Here is a 27064-nt window from a genome sequence, read left to right as displayed (position 1 = left end):
AAATCAGCTTAGCACTTAAACAGTCCTTCCTGCCTGCCCTTACCACCAATGGCATTAAAACGCAAACAAACCAACTACAAATCTTGCAAAATAGACAATATTCCACGAGACTGATGAAAGTAATTCTGGAAACCTGCTTAAATAACAAGACCACAAAAAATGAGGCTCTCAGGGTCCTCTTCATAATTAATAATCAAAGAAGAAGAAAACTACAATTTTATAGATGCTTTAAAAGAGAATAAAATGTATATCAAATAAAAAAATTGAAAAAATTAAAATGGACCCTCTTTATGATTATGCTTATGCAAAGGATAGTGTGTTGTTTTACCATATAAACTGTCAGAAAACTTATTCCCCAAAAAATCTTACAAAATTCATTTGTTTTTTTCCTAACAATTAGCACATACTTGCAAATAAACACTGGGACAAACGTTCTTTTGATGATTATCCATTTATTTTCTAAAAGACTCAATCCTAATCAAACTTTCTATGCATATTAACCATAAATTTTTGACCTTCGCTTTCTTTTGCTCTATAAACAGCAGTTTTATACAAATACAAAGTTTTATACCTTCACAGCTACTAGTCCAAAAAAGATACTTACTCAATTAAACAAAACATCTTTTAAAATATTTTAACAAAGTACAAACATATTCACAACATAATCTGCTGACTAAAGTCTCCAACAAAGTTTACAGTACCTACAACAGAATCTACGGATGCCTACAATAGTTTGTAGATTGATTTAGTTTACAGTTACATCTACTGCTTTAGGAAATACCATTAATACAAATGCATGATTTATAATATACCCGTTATAGCAAGAAAAAAGAGATTTATAAAATAAAATGTCTTTTACGCATTTATTATGCCAAGTATTTAAATGATTACTGTCATTATGACATAACAATAATGCTCTTTTAGTGATAACAGATTTTATTAGCTCAAGGACCATTGAACAGCCTGTAGGAAGTTCCAAAGTAAAATTTGCCTATCCTTTCTGTAAAATAAATGGAACAGTAGCAATCTCTGTGTATTCCTTAAACATAAACTATGCTGATTCCATTTGTATTAATTAGGCCTTAAGTAAATGAATTGTTACAAATAAAAATAAAAAAAATTTTAGAAACTAGTTAACACCACTGACCCAAATTTGGTTTTAATTGTTTGCATATATCTAAGAAATTTTACCATGAGGTACATATTAAAAATTAACAATTATTTCTAACTTATGCATAAGCCAAAATGTTCACTTTTACCATGGAAGCAAAATTTACTTCTGAAAATAGTCTACATAAATAATATGTAAACATACAGACTTTTGATAGACTTACATCTTCTTATGTTCTATGAATCCAAATGCAAAAGTCTCCATACTTATGTAAATGAACACATTTTCATTAATTTGGAACATATTGATATTATATGACTATGTGCATACCTATGTACACTGTAAAACCTTTTTTTTTTTTTTTTTTTTTTTTTTTTTGAGACAGAGTCTTGCTTTGTAGCCCAGGCTGGAGTACAATAGCACAATCTCGGCTCAATACAACCTCCGCCTCCCATATTCAAGCAATTCTCCTGACTCAGTCTCTCGAGTAGCTGAGACTATACAGGCATGAGCCACCACACCCAGCTAATTTTTGTATTTTTAGTAGAGATGGGGTTTTGTCATGTTAGCCAGGCTGGTCTCGAACTCCTGACCTCAGGTGATCTGCCGACCTCGGCTTCCCAAAGTGCTGGGATTACAGGTGTGAGTCACAGTGCCCAGCCTGTAAGATAAATTTTCACAACGTTTCTAGTGACAACATATTTTCTAGCCCCAACTGCTGGAAAGAAAATAAACACTTAATATAAAAACTAACTTTCCTTTTTTAAAACAAGTAAAGCTTTTAAGTGGAAAAATAGAGCCAACACTCCTCATTACAACATGGACTGGGCACTAAAAGGTTCAGAGTCAAAAATGTCTTCATTCCCCAATATAATAAAAGATATAAGAGCATTCTCTCTAGTCTGGAAGTCAGATTATCTTTACTGTTTTGTCTTAAAAACTGCTTTCCAGGGTACAAGATAGCCATGATGGTTAAATTCCTTCTACTGCCCACTTTATACCTGATGTAACCATATAGGTTGGCATCTTGCAGCACCACACCCATGATAACCACTGCCAATCACTTTACTCCAAAAAAGAAGAGGGCACTAAAGGCAATTACCACCCACAGCACTGAACAGGCAATAAATCCCAACCAAAAGATTCTTGATTCAGCCTCTGAGACAGTTTTGTTATCTTGAGGGGATGCCTTCCTGGGCTCCCAGTGGCTCTTCCTGGACACTCAGTGGTTCTTCTCATCTTCATCAGTATGATTCCACCAATGCAGGCCCACCATTAGCCTACCTGTGACAGTCTTCACTCCCCCAAATCACATGGCAACAAGAGAACTGTCACCATCCAGGCAGTAAAACTGCTGCGGAGCAATTCACAGAGAAGATGGATTATAACTGCATGGACTCAAAAAAGCAAACAGAAAAATTATGCTGTTGGGTCTGATTTTTTTTTTTTTTTTTTTTTTTTTTTTTTGGTCTATTGTTTTTAATCCCCTATTCTGAGAAGCATTTTTGGTCTATTCAATTGTCTTCTCTTCTGCATTGAAGGGTGAAACATCTTCCATGTCATCATTACTGTCCTGTTGCAACATGGCAGCCACGCACTAGCCCCTTGATCTTCATCTTAAATGGATTCACCTTCAGTGACCTTTTTCCAGTGCCATTTGCCCTTGAGTTTCCTGTATCTTTCTAGTTACAATTAATGAGCAACATTCTAGCCAGATCTAGGCAGACTAAAATCACGTGCTTGAAGGGACTTTCTGCTGTGAAACCTGGTAACCCAGTTCCCGAGAGCCCTTCTTAGAACCAATCGTGTACACTGTGCACTACTCTTTTGCCTTTGAGCTTTGTGGTCCACTCCAAGCCAATTGCTGAACAAGACACAAAAGTGTCCCCAGTCTATAAGTCTTCATGGGTTTGACTATTAATCACTCAGAAACAGATAAACATGGAACTGTTAAAAAATTCCTTACAAGAGTGGCCCCTAGTCTAAGGATCTTAACTGCTTCCCAGAAAGGTAAAACATACTCTGCTCTTATTCACTTATTAATACTACCTTCCACTACCACAATTCCCCACTCTACTTCATACCTTATCATTAGCCAAATCCCTTCCTCCAAGGTGGTCTGCTCTCCCTAAATGAAAATGCAAGTGAAGCAGAAGAGTGGGTCTCAGGTGGACAGTTTGCCTTTCTGAGGAGCCACGGGTAAGAGTCACCATGTAAGCAAGGCATTTTCCACATGTCTAGTCATTCATGAAACATCTGCTATGACTTATCACATCATGACTTACCTTATCAGTGATAATGCAGATCAACCAACAAATTCAGAAAAGTTATGTGAGCAGTTTAGAGAAATAAACCGACACCAGAAGGCAGAAATCCTTGATTCCATGCTGCTTCCATGAGAAGGGGGGATTCTTAATCCTATCAGAGTAGCACCACCTTTTGATAGCAAATGTTTGTAATCTACAGGGGTAGTATGTACACAGAGAAAGAAAAACAATATAAAGTCCAAAATGTAATATAAAAAGAAAATAAAAGAGATTAACTTTTATTGTCTTTCATATGTGTGAGTTAGATACACACACACACACACACACCCCAAGATGTAAATACTCAGAGATAACACCACCAAATGATTTAATGACGTAGTAAGATGCTTGCAACCACTTTTAATAAGTAAATTTGGATTTTAGAAAAGAAACGTCCACCTGAATATTCTCAACAATTTTTATTGTATAAATTAGCATAAGGGCTAAATTTGTATGCACACACATACACACACATATATACATAACCATCATATTTCCTATAAATGTTTATTAGTGCAGGTGTATATATAATAATTCAAATACCACAAACATCACTGCTACTACGGATGGGATTTGCCAGAATGGCAGACGTTACTTTGTAATGTTGCTAATAAGTCAAAGTACAACTTTTGAAGTACTCAGCAGCTGCATTTCTGAAAATTTCAGAATACAGTCATGTGTTGCATAATGACATTTCAGTCAACAAAAACTTCATATATAATTCTGGTCCCATAAGAGTATAGACTCATATTTTTACTGTACCTTTCCTATGTTTAGATACACAAGTATTTACCATTGTGTTACAACTACCTACAGTAACATACTATACAGGCAGCCCTGGAACAATCGGCTATACCATATAGCTTAGGTGTGCAACAGGCTATACCATCTAGGTGTGTGTAAATATACTCTATGATGTCTGCACAACAACAAAACTGCCTTATGACACATTTCTCAGAATGTGCCCCCATCACTAGTGATGCATGACTGTATGTATATTAAAACTGGACATACATACATATAATTGTCTTTAAATGTTAAATGGAGTGGGATTTTGTTTTGTTTTTTCTGTTTTTGTGTGTGTGGTTTTTTGTTTTTGGTTTTTTGGGGTTTTTTTTGAGACAGTCTCGTTCTGTTGCCCAGGCTGGAGTGCAATAGCGCTATCTTGGTTCACTGCAACTTCTGCCTCCCAGGCTTAAGTGATTCTTGTGCCTCATCCTCCTAAGTAGATGTGATTACAGGCGCACACCACCACGCCTGGCTAATTTTTGTATTTTTAATAGAAATGAGGTTTCACCATGTTAGCCAAGCAGGTCTCCAACTCCTGGCCTCAAGTGATCCACCCACCTTGGCATCCCAAAGTCCTGAGATTACTGGTGTGAGCCACTGCACTCAGCTGAGTTAGGTTTTTGGTTCAGGTAATTACAAACAGGTTTTTCATTAACTGAATCTCCAACAGGGACATTCAAAGATTTTGCAAAATGCATCAAATAAGCATTCACTTAGTTAGCTGTTCTGTACACTACAGAATGTCTAGCACCCTTTAATCCCTGCCCACCAAACACCAGTAGTACACTTCATTCTCTGGGACATCAATTTCCAAAACACTCCATTAGGGGGCAGTACCACTCCTACTGAGACCCACTGAATAAAGCCATCCTAAAAGTATTGAATAGGGATGGACAGACACCAGACATAGTGCTATTGAGACACGAGGGACAAACTGATTAAAAATACAGAGCGAGAGCTTAGAACACACTGGGGAAAGTGACATTAAACAACTGTCCAAGTAATTATATCAATACAAAATACTATAAATGTCATGAAGGAAAGCTATAAACTGCTGATTTAGATGGTGAGGTGGCATCAGACTTGAGTTTGTGAACTACTAAAATTCTTTTATTAACTTGGAGACATAAGTAGGGTTGGTGCTGTATAATTTTGTCATGAAATGACATTTAAAAATATTAATAATAACTAGCATTTGTAATCACCGCAGTAGCAAGAAGGGAGTAATGAAATCATCTCTGAATTTTAAAAAATATATAAAACAAAAAAATACTTTTAGCTTGGTGGAAAACCTCACTACATTTTTTTAAATGTCTTTGCTGCAGGCTGGGATAAGACAGCAGCATTTTCCTATCATATACTAGATCTATATATGGTCTCTGGACCAGAGGCATCAACATGACCTGAGAGTCTGTGAAAAATGCAAACCTTCAGGCCTCATCTCAGACCTACTGCATCAAATCAATCTCTCTCTCCCTCTCTCTCTCTCTCTTTCTCCTTAAGAGTCAGGGTCTCACTCTGTCGCCAAGGCTGGAGTGCAGTGGTGGTGGTCATAACTCACTGCAGCCTGAAACATCTGGACTCAAATGATTCTCCTGTCTTGAGTCTCCTGAGTAATTGGGACTGCAGGCATGCAATCCCATGCCTGCCTAAGTTGTTTTTTTTGTAATACATATTTTTTTAGAGACAGGGTGTCTCACTACATTGCCTAGGCTGGTCTCAAACTCCTGGCCTCTACTGATCCTCCTACATCAGCCTCCCCAGTCACTGGAATTACAGGCACGAGCCGCCATGCCTGGCCCAGGTGATTCACATCCACATTAAAGTTTGAGAAGGACTGTGGCAGAATAGATCATATGAACCCTCAATGGCTGAAATTCAGTCATAGCCATATACATTTAATAATCAGTAATGGCCTTTAACACTTGAAAGTGATTGAGGACTCCTGGAAAAATCAGGGTGAAAAATGAGACAGAAAGCAGACAAGCTGCTATAACAAAAGTATCTTCAGGTGGGAAGGAAAGTAAACAAGCTAGAATCCTAAAAAATCATCTTTCTGGTCAGGCACAGCGGCTCACACTTGTAATCCCAACACTTTGGGAGGCTAAGGCAGGTAGATCACTTGAGATCAGGAGTTCAAGACCAACCTGGGCAACACAGCAGAACCCCATGTCTACAAAAATATTAAAAATTGCCAGGCATAGTGGCACACACCTGTGGTCCCAACTACTCGGGAGGCCAAGGTGGGAGGATCACTTGAGCCTGGGAGTCAAGGCTGTAGTGAGCCATGATTGCACCACTGTAGTGAGCCATGATTGCACTACTTGTTCTAGACTAGTAGAGCAAGACCCTGTCTCAAAAAATAATAATAATTGAGAAGAAAAAAAAAAAGAAGTGCTAATCACAAACAAAAAGCACTGACAGCTTTGCAGTAGATTTTAGGAGCATACAACTGAGTTGCACGGCTCCTATGTGGGAGAATGCCTCCATGGATTTTGCTAAATGCTGAGTCTTGTCCTGACTGCTACTCCTGCCATAAGACAAAGCAATTTTTTATCAGTATTGGTCAATAATTCGGCCTGCTGTTTAGGTGCTACAGTTGAATTCACGTTTTGAGATCATTAATCCCACAATTTGTTCTTCTAACAAAGGAAATCTCTCTAGAAATGTGCTAATTATGAGCAAAGACATGAGGCCAGATTCATGTCTCCTTTCTAGGCCACTTTGATGGGAAAATAATTGCCAGTACAACACAATGCCTTTTATAGTAAGAAGAAAAGTTACAGTAAAGATCTGTGCTAGCCAGGCACAGTGGCTCATGCCTGTAATCCCAGCACTTTGGGAGGCCAAAACAGGAGGATTGCTTGAGCCCAGGAGTTTGAGTCCAGCCTGGGCGACACAGTGAGACCTCTGTCTCTACAAAAAATGTTTAAAACTTAGCCAGGTGTGGTGGCATGCACCTGTAATCACAGCTACTTGGGAGGCTGAGGTGGGAAATCACTTGAGCTTGGGAGGGTGAGGCTACAGTGAGCCGTGATTGCACCACTGCACACCAACCTGGGCAAAAAAGGAAACCCTGTCAAAAAAAAAAGTCTGTGCTGACCAATAAGTAGCCACTAGCCACATGTGGCTAATGAGCCCCTGAAATGTGGCTAGTCTAAATTGAGATATATAATAAAGTACACAAGCAGATTTTTAAAGCAATACAAAAAAAGAGTAAAATATCTCAATAATAATTTTTATGTCCAAATTATATTTTTATATATAAAATATATAAAATTTTATATATTTTATTTTTAATAAAAGTAAAGTTATCTGGTTCTTTTCCTTTTTTTTTTTTTTTTTTTTTTTTTTTTTTGTAGAGACGAGGTCTCACTATATTGCCCAGGCTGGTCTCCAACTCCTGGCCTCAAGCCATCCTCCCACCTTAGCCTCTGAAAGACCTAGGATTACAGGGCTAAGCCACAACACCTGGCTTCTTTAACTTTTTTAATGTAACTACAAGAAAAATTTTAATGACATGAAGTTTGCATTATGTATCTACTGAATAGTGCTGGTCGAGAAGCTCACTAGAATTTATATATGCAGCAATCTTCAGTTTAGATTACAATCTATAAATTATAGAAATTACAGAAAATCTACAGATAATCCTAGAGAGTAACTGCAGAAAACATGAATTTTGGAGGTAGCCAAACAAAAAGAGGTGCTTGGCAGTATTGATCTTTTCATTTTAACAGCAGCTGAGTAAGAGAGTCCTTTCAGAAATGTCTGCCTGAGGGTCTCTAAATTTATACCCAAAGAAGAGAGAAACATCAAGTATTTAATAAAAATAGCACTGGGGGAGGAACTGATAAAAACTGAAGAGCAATCACAGTGATGACCAGTTCTCTCACAGCCTAGGAATGTAGGGGTGGAAAAGATAAACAAATTCCACTGACAAAAGCCAATAATTTCCTGGTCTAAGGCATTTAAATAACTAAACCTTCCCGCCTCTAAGTAAATGGGAAAGTAAAACCACAATCCCAATACTTGCCTCAGATCAAGAAAGGCGCTACCAGTGGAAGTCACAGAAAGACTGTATTGGTTTGCAGAGGTGTAACTACAAATTAAAATTAACTCATAGTTCTTCCATAGTACAAAGAAAAAACAGAAAAGCTCCCATGGGATTAAAAAGTAGATTCAGAAATCATTGTTTAAATCGCAAGACGTCCACACACAGTGTTAAAACATCTCCAATAATGGAAAATGGTGCTGGGTCAGATTTAGTTTGGGAATAAGACTACGAGTATGAAGCAAAGCAAAGTAGCTAAAGCCATCTCCAATCTAGGCAGATTCCTCTCATTCCTGGCCCCTGGAACAATCCCATCACTTAGGAAATCTGGACCTCTGCCAGCCTGCTGCTTCTGTAGCCTGCTGGGGGATGGGTGAGGAGGGTGGAAATGTCTGGGCAGCTGGCTTTTATCACAAAGCCTTCTCTCTTAGAAAGGCCTATAATGAATTTCCTAGACATGATATAACACAACATTTTAAGTGATTAATAGTGCAAAAATATTACATTTTAAAATACTACATTTAAAAAATGAATGCCCAAGGTGTAAGAGATTAATAATTACATGAATTAAATGTGATGCAAATATTAAAATAATTGTATTTTAGTGGTTTTTGAATTGCTTTCACTAGGTTTAACCTCAAAACATCTAAATAGGGGAGGAAGAAACTAATCTATTGAAAGCTTAAGGTATGTGGCAAGTACTATCCTAACTTATTCCACTTAAAAATAACTTCTTTTAGAGACAGAGTCTCCCTATGTTGCCCAGGCTGGAGGGCAGTGAAGCCATCGCAGTTCACTTCAGCCTTGCACTCCTGGACTCAACCCATCCTCCTGCCTTAGCCTCCTGAGGAGCTAGGACAATGGGCGTTTGTCACCACACCTGGCCAGGTTTTTTTTTATTTTTTAGAACTGGGGTCTTGTTGTATTGTCCAGGCTTGTCTCAAGCAATCCTCCTTCCTCGATCTCCCAAAGCACTGAGATTATGAGCCACTGTGCCCAGACACAATTAACTTTTAGTGGAGAATTTACTATGAGCCATTCACTGTTTTAAATGTTTTACATGTTTGGAAACTGTTGTGATCCTATCAATCCTATGAGCTAAGTATTATTAGAATCCTCCTGTTTGAGATGAGGAAGCTGAGGCATGGAGATGTTAAGTATCACACAGCCAAGAAGTGCTGGAGCCTGGCTATGACTGACTACAGGTTTATGACACCGGGCAGCTCGTTCCAGCATCCTGACTTATCGCCTTATAATATATGAGACTGCCTCACAGCCTTCACTCACAGATGAGGACGCTGAAGCTCAGGGAGATTAAGCAACTGTCTGTTCATGGTAACAAAGCTACTAAGTGGTGCGGCAGAGTTTCAAATCCAAATCTAATGCTAAATCCTTCTCATAAGCAGCTTCCTGTTATCACCAAACCTCTGCTCCAGTTTGTAATGCTGTCAAATATATCTCATTTTCTCCTATTCTCAGGGGGATGGTTGCTAGCCACTTCTCTCTCTTTCCTCTTAGCCAAACTGCCAATACTGTCTCCACAGTTTGAGCTGTTGGCTCTTGAGGCACCTAAAGAATACAAAATAGGATTTATGTTTTTCACTGCTATGTAAAATTAAGCATTCGAGTCCATAAATCTAGAACACAGAAAGAACATAGAGAACAAAATGCGTTTGTCTGAATAGACAAATTAGAAAGTGATTCATTATTTGTCATTAATCTTATGAAGTAGAAGAAATAACTACCTTTTTGAAATCCATATCACTAGTGTTTCTAGGTCACATACCTCCCCTAATCTGATGCTGAAGGCAATGTCCTTAAATCCTGACCTTTTCAGGAGAAGCAGAAAAAGGGGAGGGTGAGAGGGCATGAAACCTGAGTCCCAGACAAAGCTCCACTGTGAGAACAGAAGACTGTGGCCTGGGGAACAGCACTTACCTTCCCTGAGTACAATTTCCACCTCTACAAAACAGATGAAACTATATGTCCACTCCTTCACAGGGCTGTTTTGTTGCAAAAATTCACTGAAATACCATATGAAATTGTTTTGTAAACTATGAAGCCCTAAAAAATATATGTTATAAATATGCAGTGACACTCCTGCCTAATCTTAGCAAGCATGAAAAGGGGTTTCAGGGCTTCTGATGATGACAAAGAGGAAGACAGCAGTCTGTGCCTCTAATCCCACACACCCAGTAACCCAACCTTCCAGATGAAATCTTCACTGGACTTTCAGGTTCAGGAGCTGTGTTTTAAAACAACAGTGAGAGATAATAAGCACTGATTTAAATAAAAGGCTTGAAAACTCCAGGAAGGCATTATCACCACTGTAACTGCCATCCTAATCAAATCTCTGAGGGATGGCTCAGGATGCTCAAGGGGAAAGTTAATTGCTAGACTTTCTGATCAAGTATGAGACGGTGAAAATTTTACCTTAAAATCACTGAAAAATAAACTGATATTCATAGTACTTACATATTCTACTTTTTAATAAATTGAAAAAGAAAACTTAAAAAAAAAAAAACCTAACACCTTAAAATCTAATATTCAGAACACTTCAGGTTTTCCTTTTCAGTTGTGCTTTTTTTCCCTTCCGTCTTTCCCACTATTGCCATGCCAGTATCCCAGTCTGCCATCAACCCTGCCAAAGAGATGCACATATACAGAGAAAAGCCCTTTAAAGAAAGCAAAATAACTAAAGATCTCCAAATTCAACTAAGGAAACAGCTGCCCATTTCTTAAAATAAAAGATGTCTAATTATTGGTATTCATGTGGTCAGCCTACACCCTCAGAAGGGCACAGATCCACTCTTTCAGTCACAGCAGAAATCCTTTTAAGCCATTTGACATCCTGCACTGTGCAGTTTTAGACCTACACATATGTCTGGGTTAGAGGAAAAACACATGATCACAAACTCTAGAAAGAAAAAAGATTATGGAAGACAAAGACAACAAAAATTTTAAAATAAATTTTAAAAATGTTAAAATATTTTATATATATAAAATATATATATACAATACAAGAAAGCCAGAGAGCTGACAAATGGCATGCTATTACATTAATAATGGAAACTATGAATATTCATTACACAATTGCCATAAATAGAAGGAAGGAAAACCAGAGAGTGCAGATGGAGCAAAATCTCAGATTGCTAAAAAAAAGAAAGAAAACACATGCAGTCTCAGACAATACTTTTTAAATAGGGTCCCTGGGTAGAAACTTTGATCTAAGATAAGATGGGACAGTAAAGAAGGAATTTCCTTACACAAAGTAAATAAACAGCATAAACTACCCAGAATGACAGGAAGAGCTTTCAGTAAAAACACAGTCAGGGCAGTCTTTGCTTAGGATGTTTGGAAAAAGGATAATCAAGCTCCCAAATAACGAATAAGGTTAGTAGGTATTGCTTCACCTTCCCACACTCCCACTACCCACTTAGAGAAGGGACCACCCCAGATAAAAATCCAATGCACTAATGTGCAATCTCAAATGTTCGTAATTTTTATATATCTTGGGAATGAAGAAGAAAACCAAAAATATGAATAGGATTAACCCCAAAACATGTGCTCTGGGATCACAACTTTTATACCCAATTGAATGCTGAGGACTTCAGGGAAAGATCACTGCACTAGATTGACAGTTTTTCTATTAACAAAAGTTTCAAGAAAAGTACAGAAAACTCCTAAGCTCAAGATGATAATGCATACATTTACTAAGCAAAAATATTACCACACAGTCATTTATTTTTTAAAATGTGCACAGAAGATTCCAAATTGTAGTTTCCAAACAACAGGGACAAAAAGATGCAGGCGCTAAATTATTGACAACACTCAACATCTGACCTGTACTTTCTAATTAGATAAGAAAGACTCCAACTCCTTAAAGCAAATGCTGCAGGATTAATAGTAAGTACCTACTCTAAGCAGGAAAACCCATTTGCTTGCTGCACTTCCACTGTACTTCATTTCTCAATTAGTCCCACAGCCTAGGGCTACCCTAATACACTTTTAGCATTAATTTGCAACTTAAAAGTTATACAATTCTAGTAAATGTAACCCAATCATCATCAAATGCAAGGAACTTTCAATGTTCCCTTTGAAAGGCCAACAATCCAGCAGGTCTCTCCAGCTGCTACTTAAGCTGGTGTGAGGGCCCTGTCTGGGTCATCACCACTTCTGGAGCTTCACTAGCACTGTGGCCCTGTGCTAGTCGCCTAACTTCTCTAAACTTCCGTTTCCCCATCTGTAAAAACAGAAATAATAGTGCCAACATTACCGGGAAAATTAAATAAGGTCCCTACAGAAAAAAACATTTAAGATAAATCCCATCCCCACGAATAAACAGTTGGTGAATTCCTACGGTGAAGGGGAGGGGGAGGGGAGGGGGAGGGGAGGGGGAGGGGAGGGGGAGGGGAGGGGGAGGGGAGGGGGAGGGGAGGGGGAGGGGAGGGGGAGGGGAGGACTGAATTATGACAACAAATTCACCTAAAAGACTCCAAAAGTATTATCTGTTTATTCTCTCAAGCAACTTTTATTCAGCATCTACTAGGTGCAAAGAACTGTTCTGAATGAATGAGATTTAGAGAGGTAGAAATGCTGTTTCTGTTTCTGCCCTCAGGAACCTTACAGAGTCTTTTAGGGGGAATAGAGCATTTTAAGGATGTGAATATCTGCTCAGACAACAGGTCCCAAGACTTTGATAAGTGTCTACAATGGAGAAAATGTACCAGTTACTCAACACATGAACACAAGACACATGGAGTAGAGACAAAGGGGCTTCCCCTGCCAGACAACAAACATGTGCCAGTACAAAAGCAGGCAAACAAGAAAGGGAACCAAGTAGAATCAGGAGAACCTCTGGAGAGGTACCAACCCAAAAATGAGGAGGTACAGGAAGATTCTCCCTCCCTCTATATCTGGGGTAATCATACAGACCTTCTGGAAATCCTGTGACCAGATACACAATGTAGATGTGACATATGTGAACACTGTTTCATTCTAAAACATGAGTTAGTAGTGCTCACATACGCAGAGCTCCTGACTGTCTTGTGGGATGCAAAATTCCATCCAACAAAAACCACCTGGCATACAAACCCCACCAGTGGGCATTCCCTTCTGCCAGATCCACTAACACATGGTCATGGCAAGGCCACTGTGATGGGCAGAAGTGGGGCAACAACAGGAGGAAGCCTAAATTTGGACTTTACAGACTCAGTTTCCCCCTCTTTAAAACGTGGAGGTTCCTAAAATTAGATTGCTGGTGTTCCCATCATAAAGCCAGGAGGCTTTATGTGCCCCCAGCTTGTGCCCACAGATGTGAGGACTTGTGTGGAGGATGGCCCAAATGTCACGTGCAGTACCACGCTGCATGTGCCGATGCTTTGCGGGGCACAGCCCAACTCTATGAAACAGTGGTGCCTGCCAAGACCCTTTACAGGAATTACAAGCATTATCTTATTAATTTTTATGACTTTGCCAGGTGGAGATGGTTATCTCTGTTGTACAGATAAGGAAAAGGAGACTACTAGGCAGCCTCACACAGATTATTAATGTGGACGCGGGGACAAGCTGGAAGATGGGTGGAGGAAATTCCAGCGCTCTTACACTTTCCACCCACACCCAGATTCTGAGGTTGTTCAGGTGGAGAAGCGTCACTCACTGCAGTCTGGAGAGCACAGAGTTTCAGCTAGAAACAGCATTGTCACTGCCCCTGACATGCCAGTGCCAGTCAATCGATCCACCAAAAATAAAAGAAAACTCAAAGAAAAATACCCAGCCCAGTCAATGGAGTAAATTAGATAATTAATTTGATAAGGTAATAATTTGTTGAGTTAATAATTCCTGTGGCTTGTCTGTGCCTTGCTGATCCTTGAAGTGGCAGATGTCCCACTCAAAGTTCACAGATATTTCTCAGGCTGCCAACCAGACAGAAATACTACACACTGATACATCATCTTGTAGGATACACATTACAGAAACATTTAATATACATACTTGTAACAGCAAGGGGAAGTCAACTAGATCATGAATAGTCATACTCCTCTCTGTTTTTGTTGTTGTTGTTTCAAAAGTCTTGCTCTGTCACCCAGGCTGGAGTGCAGTGTCACAGTCTTCGCTCACTGCAACCTCTGTCTCCCGGGTTCAAGCGATTCTCCTGCCTCAGCCTCCCAAGTAGCTGGGACTACGGGCTTGGGCCCCCACACTGGCTAATTTTTGTATTTTTAGTAGAGACAGGGTTCCACCATGTTGGCCAGGCTGATCTCAAACTCTCGGCCTCAAGCAATGCACCCACCTCGTCCTCCCAAAATGCTGGGATTACAGGTGTGAGCCACCGCACCCAGTTCTTTTTTTCCTTCAGTATCAATTTTTACATTCCCCAAAACAGACTTCAAATAACTAAACATAATGGTCAAATCTCTCACACGGCAAGCTTTAAAAAACCAACAGAAATTACTATACAATGTACCTGAAGACCTTGGTTATTAAATATTTAGAGAAGTTAAAGTAATCAGTATTTTATGTTCATTAAAATTTTTAATAGTGAAGAAATACTCATCTGAGGCCTAAAGAAAAATAACAGCTTTCATCTAGAAAGTTACAGGTATCAAGAGACAAAAAAACTGCTAAAATCATTTTATGGAATACTGGAAAGAGATTTTCAAATGTAATATTTGAGTTTTCAGGCTGTATCTTTTATTTAAATGTCCAGTTTCCTGAAACCCCTGCATGTCAACTGTGTTATTTGAAATGGGTTTAAAAGCCCTAGAGATGTTAAACATCATTCAATCAACATTGTGCAGTAGACACAGAAAAACAGGGAAAAATTGCCTTAGCTTTATTTCTTTCCCTTCTTTTACCCTCAAGATAAATGTAATATTGAAGTGACAGAAATAGATGTTCCAACTGGGATCCACACGTCACACTCACCACCACCAGTCTGAGAGGTGAAATATCCAATGGAGGCAGAAACTAGTTAGAGGCTCTCAAATGTATGTTAAATGCTTCCCAAACAAACAGTGGGAAGGGCTGGCAAATACATTCATTTTAAAAGTAAATATTAATTTAATGAGCCTGGTGACCGGAAAACTGATTCTGCTCTCTTGAGATTTTTACTTCCCTGCTCCTTCTCATCAAAAAGCAAAAGAAAAAGACACAATAAGACACAAATTCTCCTACTTCTGAGTCCAAATGGGATCAGAAAGGAATCTTAAATCACTCTTTCTGTATGTGTCCTCAAATCTTTCCAACTCAACTGATGGTAAAAAGGGAAGTTAAAGTAAATCAAACAATGTAAATACTGGCAGAACTAGTCCATTAAATGCAGTGGGGAGCATCAGAAAGGCCAAGTCTTTTTTTAGGAGCCATAATTCTGTGCTCTCATAGCAGAACAGGGCCAATCATTATAAAACATCTCTTAACTTCTGCCTGAGACCTCCCCATTCTTCTTCCCTTGCCTGCACCAGTCGCGCATCAGAAAAGTATTATGTCTGGTACAAAGATGGCAAAGGCAACCAAAAGGTCATACACTGGACCCAGAGCCTGGGTCATGAGAGGGTTCAGGGCAAGGTGGAGCCCAGTGGCTGGCAACTAAACCACCAAAAGAAAAGTATTTTCAGAAAGAACAAAGAAAAGGGAAAGAGGAAAATGCAATGATACTGGAAGCACAGAAGAAAATCCAGTGAATTGGAAGCATTTTATGTTTATGTAAAGGAAAAGGAGAGAAAGAAAGAAAAAAATTGGTCTATCCCTTTTCTTAGCACTCACTCTACCAATTAAAATGAATCCAAAGTATTGAGTGTTTCTCCCTATACCCACCTAAAGTCTCATCTTTCTAAGACGTAAATATTAAAAACCTGTTTCCTCTATACTTTCAATCTTCACAAAGATTTTAGCTGTCATAATATGAATTAAAAATGAAGCTAGAGTGGCTTAACATCTACAAGCTAATAATCCAAGTGTATATATTCAGGATTCTAAGAAAATGAATGAATTTATTATCTGACATTTTCTGTTCAGTATTAACCATTTGCCTCATTCAATGAAGGCAATTTACACCCATTGAAAGATGTTCTGACACTTTTTTTGGAACATGCTAGCAAAAACACAGCAGTTTTCTCATCATGCCTTCCAGCTCAAACCGTCTGCATATCACAAGGTGGTCCATGGTACCTCAACCACCAGTTAACCTTCCATAATCTTCATGGACTATAGAGCCCTCATGTTTAGCAGGAAATTTTTACTAAACAAATTACTAGCAGAAGGATCAAGTTTACATCTCACCAAACAATCCACCCACTCCCCACCTAAATCCAGATAAAAATGGCAATACAAGCTTAGTTTTAATGTAACCTTGAAACTGAAATCTAAAACGTAAAGAGTAATTCAGCAGAGAAACCCCCTTGATTTCACAACGACAAATCAACCATGCAACATTATTTATTAACAATGATTTAATCTCCCTGGGTCTCAGTTTCCTCTCTGTAAAATGCGTGTAACTCGGTTCAAAAATGACATAGATCTACAGCAGGAACCTTTAAGGTTCACTTACTCTTAGGCCTTTTTTAGGAAAAACCATTCATCTGCTAGAATTACTACCAAAATCAGTTGTTTCTTTGCAAGAACTCTGTTTTCCCAACTATATGCTGCGCCTGTAGTAGTAGTACCTAGATGTTATTTCGCCCTTTCTCCCTTCTCCTGGGAGGCAGCCTAGTTATGCACATACACTTTGGATGCAGAGAGACTAGGTTAGAATATTAGATTAAACCACCTTCTAGCTGAGGGTCTCTGAGCAAGTCACAATTTCAATAAACCCCAATTTCCCCATCATCCATTTGTTGCATTTCCTTTTTTTCAAATGTTTTCCCCACGCAGAGGATACTTACAATCTTACAAAACTGAGAGCATACACTACATACAATGGGTGTTTCACTGTAAAATAGCAATTTTTATTTTACACATGTTCTGCCATGAACATAATTACTTTTCTTAATAGCAAATATTAAACTTACTCAATGAAACACATAATGGTGATAAGAGGTAAGGTTTTGAAGCTGAAAAAAGTCCACCATTGAGTTTAATATGCCTAACCATCTTGCCTAAAATAAAATAATCAAAATGGAGGAAAATGTGTGTATATATATACATGCATACACATACACGTATATATATATATATATCATATATATATGATGATGATATAAGGGAACTAAAGGGAATGCTGAAAATCATCAAAGTGAGTCATCCAAAACTGTGGTCATCCAATTAATGTCACTTTTACGGGTTTTTAATCTTTTTTATCTTCTAATAACTATATAGAAATCAGTGCAATGCACACTGTACAATTTGCATTGTATCTTGCAAGTACACATTTATTTTTTTCCTTTCATGACTAAAACACCTTTTGTGTTGCACATGTAACACATCATTTAGATAAAGTAATGCAAACCTCTTGGGGAAAGTTTTGAACTCAATTAGGGCATCTGGGGACAAGCCATATGTTACCAAGCCTTTTGCACACCTGAACCCCAATATGTAATGACCCAAGGATGCTCATTTGTAAGATTAAATAGTCTGCCTTTTAAGAGAAGAGAATCAAGCACTGCAGGACATTCTCCATCATATTCACTTGAAGACAATACAAAGAGAGCTATATAGCTGAAGATTTAAAATAAATGAGCACCTATGACACAAAAGAATTTGTAATTCATGTCCTGAATAACTGGAACTACATATCTCTTCTTTACCTATATGTTTTAATTAATAAAAAATATTTTCATTAAAATCAAAAGTAACCATAAGTTATTCTCACTCATTTTTCTCTGTTGTAGAATAATGCTTACTTACCGGTTTCTTTGTTAGAAATTTCTGTATCACTGCTTTAGTTTTTCTTTTGGCTAAAATTTCTGGATTATGAATTTGATATTAATAAATACACAATTATAGGACTAAGAAGACTATATTTTCTGAATCAAAAATCAGAAAGCATTATCTAAAACCAACAGCTGCTCCAAAAAAAAAATAAGATTGCATATTATTGTAGTAGTATCCATCTTCAACTCCTAATAATTCAGCAACAGATATTTTAAAAGAAAGGCTCTCAAACTCTGAACTCATTTGAGGGATATGACACACCCCCAAGAATAACCCTTGCTAACTACAGCAGCAAAATTTTCAAGGTGTGTGAATATTTTGATAGGGGAAGTGAAGAGTCCTGCACCAAAATCTTTAGGGAGCACTTAGAAAACTCTCATCCTCCACCTCTACCACAGCCCATCACTGCTTTATAGAACGGGTGCAATCTCCTTTTATGAAAATCCATTAAAATAGAAAAACTAATAATCCAAGACAACTAAGTTATTCAAGAGATATGTCATAGGTTATAATTTCATATTTGGCACATTCCCATGGGCAAATCTGAAATAAGTCAAATTCCTAACTGCAACTCAGTCCCCTTCTTTCCCACTCAAAAAAAAATACATCAAAACATAATTGAAAGACTGACTTCAATATACTCATTTTGTAAAGAAAAGTATTTACATACTTCAATATTTCAGCTGATCAGAACACAGAATTGTAACATGTTCAAGATCTGCTAGACTAGAATAATTCCCAAACTCTGAAAAACATCATAGTTTTATTCTAAATACCACACTTCATTATAGACATCTTACATGAGGGTAGCCAGAGACTGAGAAAACACAAAAGAGCACACAGAATTGTAGAATCCAGGACTCCCTGGGTTCTCTATGCAATTCCAGATGTCTTTCAAAGTATAACTTGCAAGACTGGAGAAAGGTATTTTTAATCAGTGAAAGGTCAAATAAGTACTTGACTGATGCATTTTCATCTAGGTATAAAAGCACAGATTGAAAACTTTTTTTCTACTGTATTATGACTATATGGGTCATAAAAACCTTAAATTTTTTTTCAACACATTCCTTATACACATAAGATTCATCACTATCATAGAATTTAGAGTAGCTATTGAAAAGCAAGAAAACCATTAATTTCTTTATTAAAAAATTAATCACATAATGTTGCACTATAAGACATGCCATACTTGCAGATGATTTCAGAATCTTATAATATTTTGCTAATACCTGGCTTTTTCCTAAAACCACTGTAAAATAATTTTCCATATCCCCAGCCTAAGTTTAGGATGCTCATGCAACACTCAGGTCACAATAAAGTTACCAAGGCAAAATTAATTAATTAATTAATTTTAAGAAAATTCCCAGGCTCATATGCCTAAAACAAAGAACAGTTCATTTCAAAAGAGTTAATAAAATAAAACTAAAAGACAGCCAGGTAGGGTGGCTTATGTTTGTAATTCTAGCATTTTGAGAGACTGAAACTGGTGGACTGCTTGAGCCCAGGAGTTCAAGACCAGCCTGGGCAATATAACGAGATGCCATCTCTTCTATTATTTTTTTTAAAATGGATTTTAAAAAGAAATTTAAGAAAACTAAAAGTTACTAAGAAAGAGGGAAAACTTAAAAAATAAATAGTAAATTGGAAAAATAACCAGAACTTTACACATTGAAAATACAATAGATTCAGAAGGGAAAAGTAAATATTACTTCAATAATTCCCTTAAAATGATGAAAGAGTTCCTTTAAGACACTGATGAGTCCTGAAGAAATTGAGCTTGCAAACTGAAAGCAAACTGCTGGTTCCAATATCTTGTAATTATGCCTTTTATAAATTTCATGACAGCAAGAATAATAAGAGTGTTTGGAACTAGGCTGGGGACGGTGGCTTATGCCTGTAATTCCAGCACTTTGGGAGGCCAAGGCGGGTGGATCACTTGAGGTCAGGAGTTTGAGACCAGCCTGACCAACAAGGTGAAACACTGTCTCTAAGAAAAATACAAAATTAGCAAGGCAGGTGGTGCATGCCTGCAATCCCAGCTACTTGGGAGGCTGAGGCAGGACAATCGCTTGAACCCAGGAAGCAGAGGTAACAGTGACCCAAGATCGCACCACTGCACTCCAGCCTGGGCAACAAGAGCGAAACTCCACCTCAAAAAAAAAAAAAAAAAGAGTGTTTGGGAGTATAAAAAAATTGTCTCAAACACTCGGACTGGAATCTATGGTCCAGTCCTGAGAAAACTCTGACCCACCTTGGCCTCACTGATTTCAATGATTGCTATGGTTCCTAATAGGAGAAGCCATCTCAATCACAACCCAGCAATATAAAGATTTCTAAATTAATGGCTCAAATTCCAGTCAGAAGGAAAATAGGCATAGTGTACTGCAGCTGAGCCCATTTCGCATTTGTTGAAGAAAATAGATTAGTTAGGCTGTATAGAAAAATTTTCTATGTCAAAGGTCAGCATCGTCATCATTTTTTTTTTTTTTTTTTTTTTTTTTTTTTTTTTTTTTTTTGAGACAGAGTCCTGCTCTGTCACCCAGGCTGGTGTCCAGTGGTAAGATCTTAGCTCACTGCAACCTCTGCCTCCCAGGTTCAAGCAATCCTCCTGCCTCAGCCTCCCAAGTAGCTGGGATTACGGGCACCCGCCACCACGCCCGGCTAATTTTTGTATTTTTAATAGACACAAGGTTTCACTATGTTGACCAGGCTGGTCACAAACTCCTGACCTCAAGTGATCTCTACCAAGGTGCTAGGATTGCCACCAGGCCTGGCCCAAAGGTCAGCTTTCAACAAATGAATTCAAACATGCAAATCAGAGCACTGCCCAAGAGGGAACACTAACCACTCTTACAGAAGAGACATCCTACAGGCTATACAGCCTGGGATGCAGGGTGCTCACGATGGAAAGAGGACACTACTCATGTTTTCCATTTCTGTAACATTCTGCCTTTTGAGAATTACAAATTGAATGTGACTAATTCTCCCAAATGTCATACATCTTACACTTTGTGACAGACATGTACTTTCTCTCTAAATCTTTACAGTACTAACCAGACATTTGAGCCACTGTCTGGGACTAGACCTAATTACGATAATTATGTCTACCATCATTAGGGAGATGGTAAATATGATCAAACACTTATAAAAAGGAAAAAACTGAAGCACAGAAAGTTTTAAGCATCAGAAAATTAAAACTAAATTTCCAATGAGAGAATTAAGGAGGTAGTGATGTTCTTTTTCAGCTATCTAAAATGTTGAATTTGAAATATAATGACTTCCTGGATTACTGGCATAATTAAAGAACAGTCTAACTTTTAGACCTCTTGCATAGAATAGGTTCATAGCATCTAGGACTGGCAGACATGACCATAGTGAAAATAAAACAGGGCAGAAAGTAATATAAAATCTTTTTTTCTTTTTTTTTTTGAGATGGAGTCTCACTCTATCCCCTAGACTGGACTGCAGTGGCGCAATCTCAGCTCACTGCAACTTCCGCCTCCAGGGTTCAGGCGATTCTCCTGCCTTAGCCTCCCAAGTAGCTGGGATTACAGGTGTCCACCACCACACCTGGCTAATTTTTATATTTTTGGTAGAGACAGGGTTTCAGCATGTTGGCCAGGCTGGTCTCGAACTCCTGAGCTCAAGTGATCCACTTGTCTCAGCCTCCCATAGTGCTGGGATTACAGGCATGAGCCACCGCACCTGGTCTATAAAATCTTACGATAAGAGAGAGTGAGATTGAATCTCTACCCAGGCCCAGCCCTGTAAGATGCTGAGAGATGGTCAACCCATAAATGCCTGTGAGGCTGAACTAGATCAAGAGTCAGGCTGAGACCACATCCACCATGACATAAAATAAACATCACTTGATATATGAATCTTTGAATAGGGGAGTACTATGACAAGAAAGATATTTAGGGAAGGCTGAGTGGAGGAATAAGATGGAGCAGTGATACCAATGAAGAATTTACTGAACTCAAATAGGTAAAAGTAAAAAGGTTCTGAGCTGAGATGGCAGCAGCTGCAATGATAATGAAGTCACAAAAATAAAAGATAACTGAAGCTGGGTGCGGTGGCTCACGTCTGTAATTCCAGCACTTTGGTAGGCCGAGATGGGTGGATCACCTGAGGTCTGGAGTTCAGGACCAACCTGGCCAACCTGGTGAAACCCCGTCTCTACTAAAAATTCAAAAGTTAGCTGGGCGTTGTGGCGGGCATCTGTAATCCCAGCCACTTGGGAGGCTGAGGCAGGAGAATCACTTGAACCCTGGAGGTGGAGGTTGCAGTGAACCAAGGTCGCACCATTGTACTCCAGCCTGGGCGACAGAGTGAGACTCCATCTCAATAAATAAATAAATAAATAAATAAATAAATAAATAAATAAAGATAACTGTTTGATAAGAGTCAAAAGGTAGGAAAGAGAGAGATCGTGAAAGGCCTTGAAAGATAAGCCAGGAGTTCGGAGTTAAACCTGCACCTTTTAAAGTAGTAAGCAGGGGAACAGCAAATTTGTATTTCAGACCCATCATTCTGTTGGAGTGGGAGGCAAGTCGTAGGCAGGGAAGTCAGTTATACAACTACTCCCTGTCCAGGAAGAGATGACGAGGCTGAATGTGCACATCAGCAGTGGGAATGGATATGACAGCAAGGAACAAAAACCAAGCCAACACCTGGATGTGGGGTTGGAGAAAAGGTTAGGATAGCATCAAGTTTTTAGCTTGGAAAATCATGTGGCTGGCAGAGCCAACAGCAGAGAGAGGAACAAGAGAAGGTGCATGTTTGGGGCAATACAAGAATTAATAACACGTGCTAAGATCGAGGTGACTGTGAGACACAGAGGCAGAAACCTCTAGCGGGCAGCTGGACATCTGGATGTGGAGGTTAGAATAGAAAGCTGAGTCAGCTACACTGACGTCAAGTGTACACCAACCACTCAACCAGAGCATGACAACTGATCACAGAGGACAGAAGGCTGAAGTTATGGATAAGATGGGGAAGACTTAAAGCATGTTCAGAGCCTACAGTGAAAGTATCTATTAAAAGGAGAGGGAAGAAAACACAGAAAAGAAAGAAAATAATCAATTATGTAAGCTTCTGGAGTAGAAAGGAGGGAAAGGAATTGAGAGGACAGGAGGAGGAACTATCCTGGAACAAAACAAAGGACAAAACCCTGAGATGGATGGAGAAAAAAGGAGGTAAGACTGGAGCAAATAAGGGTACATGAATGGGCAGGGTGTTGACAAAGAGTGAACACCTAATGATATTAAGGGCTCTTAGAAGTTGGAGGGTGTTACAGGTTGAATTGTGTCCACCAAAACTTCATTTCAAAGTCTTAATCCCCAGTACCTTCTAAAGTGATCTTATTTTGAAAAGGAGTTCATACAGATGTAATTAAATTAAGAGGAGGTCATACTGAAGTAGGGTGAGCCCCTAATCTATTATGACTTGTATCCTTGTAAAAAGGGGAATTTAGATAGACAGAGATGCATTAAGGGAAAACAATGTAAAAAGATACAGAGACACGGTGGTCATCTAGAGCTAAGGGGAGAGGCCTCGAATGGATCCTTCTCTAACAGTCCTCTGAAAGAACCAACTCTGCTACCATTTAATGTCAGACTTCTGGTCTCCAGAACTGTGAGACAATAAAAATTCTGTTATTTAAGTCACCCAGTTTGTGGTACTTTGCTAGGGTAGCCCTAGGAAACTAACAGAGAGAAAGCCTTCTACTAAAAGAAGAAAGGGTGGAGGAGGGTTGCAAGAAGGCTTAGGGTGAGTGAAAAGAGTTCAGCAGGAAACAAGTCAGTGGCACAAGGACACAAATGCAAGATGGTCCACAGTTGTCTGACGTTCCAGCTAAGGATGGAACTGATAAATTTATTTACAGAGTGATTTCCTCAAGCAGCTCTTGGCAGCCACTAGGTAAGACAGGAAAAGATGCCAGGTCAAAATCAAGGGCTGGCAGCATATATTACAAATGAAGTACAAAGGGGTAAGGCCATTAAGGATACTGGCAAGACAGTGATGTGCCCTGAGTGAACAGGAAAGGAACTAATGGGGGAGGATGGGTTGTGGACTATGAGAATGGGATGGGACAGGCAGAGAAGGGATCATCTAGAAACTGGAAGCCAGCAAAGAAAAGATACAGGGAATACAGCAGCAGTAAAAGAGCTGAACAGGAAAGACTGTTAGTGGGATTTAATATTTTAAACCTAGGACAGTCCCAGTAAGATGCAGCTCCTGCAGAAACCAAATAAGGGTAAAGCAGGTATGAGATGAGAAAGTCAGGAATGCTAGAATGTTGTATTACAGAGTATACATCATCCATATGGACACTGAGACATCCCCTGATGGTGACAGGGTAGAGAAAAGAGTGAACCAGTTTCCACCATACTCAATAAACGGAAAAGAATGACCAGAAATATCCACAAATCGTATTTGTATCTAACCACTCCACTTGTACTAGTCCATTTTCACATTGCTATGAAGAAATACCCAAGACCAGGTAATTTATAAAGAAATGAGGTTGAATTGGCTCAGACATGCAGGATGTATAGGAATCCTAGTGACTTCTGCTTCCAAGGAGGCCTCAGGAAGCTTCCAATCATGGCAGTAGGCAAACGCAGAGCCAGCTTCTTACATGGCAGAAGCCAAGAGCAAGAAAGCAAAGGGGGAGGTGCTACACACTTTTAAACAAGCAAGTCTCACAAGAATTCCCTATCACCAGAACAGCACTAAGGGGATGGTTCTAAACCATTCATGAAGGATCCACCCCCATGATCCAATCACCTCCCACCAGGCCCCACCTCCAACATGAGATCTGGCAGGGACACGATCCAAACCATATCATCCCTCGATTCTGGTTCTCATAAAAATCACTGCATGGCTGGATGTGGTGGCTCACAACTGTAATCCCAACACTAGGAGGCTGACATGGGAAGATTACCTGAGACCAGGCGTTCGAGACCAGCATGAACAACATGGTGGGGCTCCATCTCTACAAAAACTAAAAAATTAGCCAGGTGGTGGCATATGCCTGTGGTCCCAGTTACTTAGAAGGCTGAGGTGGGAGGATAGGTTGGGCCTTGGAGGTGGAGGCTGCAGTGAGCCATGATGGCACCACTGTACTTCAACCTGGATGACCAAGGGACACCATGTCTCAAAAAATAATAACAGTAATAATAATAACTACCACCTTTATTAGCTCTGGTATTATACCTTTATATAAAATAACAAAGAGGGACATGGACTAGAAGCTAAGATCAATATACACAGTCTCCAACCAACAGAATTGTTATATTAAATGTAAAGTAAGCAAGAAACCCTATAAAACTGTGCTTGGGGCACTCACAGACCAGACGTAGAACTTTTTTTAATTTTATATGCTTTGTACACATTTTCCTAGGATTTGAAAAAATAAAATAGCTGAAAATGACAAAATAAGCGCTGGCAGCCTTCTACCTCACAAACATAAAATAACTGACCAAAGCAGAGAAGAATGAGAAAACTCATACATGATCACCCATTTTTATAAAACAACTAAGTGCTTAATTATCTGGATTATATGCCATAAACACATGAAACTCTTTGCATTTCAAAGGTTTATTCCAATTGCTAAAAATTTTGTATTTCTCACCAAAGAGCCAGGCAGAGCCAATACTTTGTTCTGGAAATCATCAAAGCTAAAAAACAGAGGGATAAAGCAGAACTGCATGAGTTAACCTTTTAATTTACCCATGAGAACAATTCATGAATTGCTGTAGCTATCACCATTTCCAACTATTTCCATACACATACATATACACTTAATTAGAGCTTTTGTCCCCAAAGTTCAAAAGGTTTTATGTGTGGTAATTTTACACTGGTGGAGATTATCTGTATTTTCTGACCTTTCATATATTAGGTATCATTAATATTCTAAAATAAATCATTAAATCAAAAATAAAATTCAAAAATTCACCAGAAGTCATAGTGTAGTTATTGTTCATTACTTCAGGAAAAATGGGGCCACTTAGGGACATGGTCTGGGCATTTATTGGGGACAAAAGGTAAAAAGACATTTGGAAAGTTCCGCAGTCATTTCACAGATATGAAGTTGATGCTTTACCCAAGGCTCTCATCACAATGTCACCGGAAACATCATGTCCACTAAAAACTATGACACAAAATACCAATGTTCTTTCATCTTCAATCTAGTTTAACCATGTGTTTCTCCAATATTTATTTAGCCCCTTCATTGTGGCCAAGTACTATGCCAAACCCTTCCAAACATCGAGAAGTTGGGAGGGGAAAAGGACTGAAACTAGTAAAATTTTACTTGGGATGTCTTTAGAAATGATTAGTCCATCCAAGTAAAATGTGTAGATTTAGCCCACAGAACATTAAATGACTAATATTGTAGTCAGGGACCAAATAATGAAATGAAAAACAAAATGATCATTCATAGAATGTCCCGTCTCCAACTATGACCAGCTTCAGCAAAATTCCCTATTGGCTGCTTATTGTAAATACCTGAAGGCCTCAATAATTCCAAACTGTTCAATATAAACACACACACAAACACATGCATGCGCACACAAACACAGCCCAGTTTACAACAAGCATAGTTCCTGAATATAATTCCAGTCTGGTTTTGAAAATTAGCAGATTAGACTGAAATCATAGCATTTCAGTCTATGATTAAGTAAGTCTGTATTTCTTTAACTGTGTTCAAGGTCAAACATAAGACACACACTCTAGAGGCATCCTCTACACCAATCAGGGAGTTGCTACCAAACTCCTGCTCAGGCACACTCTGGAAGAGGCCACTCCTTGAGATAAGGAGCCCTCCAGCTCATAAATACTGAATAAGGAGAGTTGCCACACCTTATTGCATACCTAAGAAGCTGACCCAACCCTCAAAAGTTTTAAGACTCAAATCTGAATTGATTCCAATGG

At 38.8% G+C, this 27064-nt stretch overlaps 1 protein-coding gene and 1 pseudogene across 1 annotated transcript in view; both read right to left on the bottom strand.

Annotated features, from left to right (window-relative positions):
- Positions 1-27064, bottom strand: part of CDK14 (cyclin dependent kinase 14) — a 598852-nt gene that overhangs the window by 560934 nt on the left and 10854 nt on the right. The gene's annotated exons all lie outside the window — the stretch shown is intronic.
- Positions 1677-2524, bottom strand: LOC104655250 (annotated as a pseudogene).

Source organism: Rhinopithecus roxellana, chromosome 6 (genome assembly GCF_007565055.1).
Source record: "Rhinopithecus roxellana isolate Shanxi Qingling chromosome 6, ASM756505v1, whole genome shotgun sequence".
NCBI classification, from domain to species: domain Eukaryota; kingdom Metazoa; phylum Chordata; class Mammalia; order Primates; family Cercopithecidae; genus Rhinopithecus; species Rhinopithecus roxellana.
Note: the sequence above shows the minus strand (reverse complement) of the source record. Positions and strands in the feature narration are given on the sequence as shown.